General features: G+C 40.2%; 1 non-coding gene across 1 annotated transcript; it reads left to right on the plus strand.

Annotated features, from left to right (window-relative positions):
• Positions 1-1010: 1010 nt before the first annotated feature.
• On the plus strand, positions 1011-1141 carry LOC129516685 (small Cajal body-specific RNA 20). Its single transcript, XR_008665826.1, has one exon. It is a non-coding gene; the product is annotated as a small Cajal body-specific RNA 20 (non-coding RNA).
• The last annotated feature ends 2209 nt before the right edge of the window (positions 1142-3350 follow it).

A 3350-nucleotide genomic window follows, 5' to 3' on the forward strand; every position in this document is an offset into this window, starting at 1 on the left:
AAAGAGTTACATTTAAACGATCTTTAGGTTTGCATAATGCTCTGCTGTCTCCTATAATATTAATGTTCCAATTCAATGACACAATTAATTTCTGACCAACTTTAAGAAAAGGAAGACTATGAAGTCAAAGTGTTGTAAAATTAGTTCAAAATAGCAATTCACTTAGAGACTTAGAAACAAACACAAGTATCTTTTAAAGAAAATTCAACAGCTTTTCACATTATTGATACACGACTAGTATGTGGAATAAATAACATAATTTCTCATTGAAGTTACCACTGCATCTACATTGAATTTATTTTTTCATTGTCCATCACACTCTCAAAAATTGACATCAGTGGGCATTGTTAATGCAAAGCACAAGTTTGATTTTATTTTTTGAGAACAAAAAATGCTTGTATATCTAGTTCTTACATTTGAATTAGAAAAAGGAGAAAAGTAGCAGACACTCATCCAAAATTGCTTCCCTATGGGATTCTCTATGACCTGAAATGCTCACCATGCAACTCACTATTGGTCTGTGGATCTATGCACTTCTCACATATTTATGTGACTATTTTCCTGACTGTAAAGGCACTGTATACCCATTGCAGAAAATTTAGAAAACATAACAAAGGTAAGAGTCAGCTTACTTCTCATGACCAGCTTTCCTTAACTTTGCCCTCAGCCTTGGTTGAGGAGCTCTTCCTGCCCACTGTTCATTCCCTTAACTAATCAAAATCTAAGCCTTCACCATAAAGTGAAACCAATCTTTCCAGAAGGATCAAGAGACAATAGAGGTAATTAATAGTCCTACAAGCAGTGGCTTTACCTTCAATAGCCAGGGCTCCGAACCCAACTCAGTGTTTCTCTACCTCTCTCCTGGAGGCTCCCCCATCAGGGAGAAAGCCACTCCATCTCACATGAGACACATTTCTAGATTTAAATCCAGCTTATATTCATTCAGGCTATACACTAAACTCAATTTATATTCAGAGGTAAATCTTGATTAAGAAAAAAAATGCAGCCAGGGCCTCTCTCCCAGGAGACCATGAGGGGTCCCTTTTCTCCTCAACCAGAGCTGGTGGCCAAAATCAGCCTTTGATGATCATTGTTGGGGCTGCCATGAGCTGGCAGCCTTGTTTTCCTGCCTTAGACACCTGTAGTTGCTGGGAGCCCCTACGTGGTGTCTATACCAGGCTTGCTGACTCCACAGCCTACTCTGACTGATGTTGTACCACTGGCATGGGACCTTCAGCTCTCCTTGGATAGTGCCAGGCTCTCATGAGCTAATCCTGGCCTGACCTGAGTCACCTCAAAAGTAGCTTGGGCCCTGCCTGCCCACACCTAACAAGTCAACTCACTTAAACAGAGTCCCCCTACAGGATTTTGAGGCATGAGATGGTGAGGAAGAGCCAGGAGTGTGTGCTGGGGAAGAAGGAACACCACAAGCATCAGGGCAAGGAGGTCAGAGCTGACACTCGATAGTACACAGACGGCAATGCAAGCCCCCCTTCTAGGTTAGCTGTGTCTAATCAGGCACTCGGGCTCCACACAGTTGCCAGGAGGAAGTATTCTCTGTTGAAGCTCCTACTTCCATCAGCTGATAAAATATCATTTTAGAAAAGTTTTCAAGTTTTAAGTTTTTCTTCCCGAACAAAAGTTCTGAAAGCATCTTATTTTGTTTTAAAATCAATAAACCACTTTTTGTGCAACCATGAAAAAAAAAAAAGAAAAGAAACCCAGAAAGCTCCAAAAAGTAGACAATCAGTGGCAAGCATAAGACTCTGGCCACTCAGAAGGGCAGTCCATCTGAGCTGGGCTCATGCAGAAAAAAAGGTGGCACAGACGGAGAAGTCTTCCTGGAGGGGGGTGTTGGGAAATTCTAAAACCACATTGCTGGGGGAGGGAGGGAAGGAAGGTGCATGATGGACAGGTAGACACTCTGTTATTTTGCCTGACTAGGAATGGCCCGAATTGCCCTCATGCCTATATCTGACATCCCTATATTTTAGAACACAAAAATGGAAACCTTAAAAAAAATGGACCTGGGCAGATGGCCATTTATAACTTCTCTCTTGGGGGAGTCTCTTACTCACTGGGTCAGCAACCTGAGTCAGCTCTGAAGAAAATGTGGCCATCTGAAGTGAACACCAGATTGAGAATAATTGCTCCCCTGGGACCTCGTAGATTTGCAAAGTGACTAGAAGTCTCTGTACCTCTAACTTGAGGAAACAAGAATAGCTGGCAGAAAACTGAAAATACTAAAATTTCCCATTAGAACAGTGATAATGATTGGCTGCATTAAATGTTTTTTTTTTAATTTTGAAACAATCTCAAACTTAAGGAGAGATTGTAAGTACATTTTCCCCCCTGAAGTATTTAAGCGTGGGTTGCTTACATGATATCTTATCATAGCTGTATCCTTTAGAGTATATTTCCTATATATAAGGACATTCTCTTACATATCCACAATTCAATCAGGAAATTAACATTGATACATCCCTGCTTTATTTTTTTAGAACAGTTTTAGTAGAGTAGAAGGTTTAGAGTTCCAATATAGCCCCATTCTCACACACACACACACACACACACACACACACACAGCTTCTCCTATTATCAATATCCCGCACCTGGGTAGCACATCTCTTATGATCCATAAATCTGCACAAACACCACTATCACCCTAAGCCCGTAGTTTACATTAGAGTTCACTTTTGGTGTTGTACATTCTATAGGTTTTGACAAATGTGTGATGATACATACTCACCATTACAGTGTTGTACAGAATAGTTTCATTGCCTTAAAAATCTTCTGTGCTCCCCCTATTCATCCCTCCCCCAACCCCTGGAAACCACTGATCTTTTTACTGTTTCCATAGTTTTGCCTTTTCTGGAATTGTCATATAGTTGGAATCATATGGTATGGAGCCTTCCCGGAATAGCTTCTTTCACTTAGCAATACTTATTTATGTTTCCTCCATGTGTTTTCATGACTTGATAGCTCATTTATTTTCAGCACTAAATAATATTCCACCGTCTGGATGTTCCACAGTTCACTTATCCATTCACCTAATGGAACTCAATTGCTTCCAAGTTTGAGCAATTATGAATTAAACTACTGTAAACATCTATGTGCAGGGTTTTGTGTAAATACAATTTTTCAACTCCTTTCGGTTTTCAACTCTAAGCAGTACAATTGCTGGGTCACGTTGCAAGAGAGTGTATAGCTTTGTAAGAAACTGCCAAACTATCTTCCAAAATGGCTACACCATTTTGTACCCTCATTAGCAATGAATAAGAGTTTCTACTGCTCCACATTCTCATCAGCATTTGGTGTTATCACTGCTCTGGATTTTTGGCCATTCTAAT

The sequence above is a fragment of the Nyctereutes procyonoides genome, unplaced genomic scaffold, assembly GCF_905146905.1.
Source record: "Nyctereutes procyonoides isolate TBG_1078 unplaced genomic scaffold, NYPRO_anot_genome, whole genome shotgun sequence".
Lineage (NCBI taxonomy): Eukaryota > Metazoa > Chordata > Mammalia > Carnivora > Canidae > Nyctereutes > Nyctereutes procyonoides.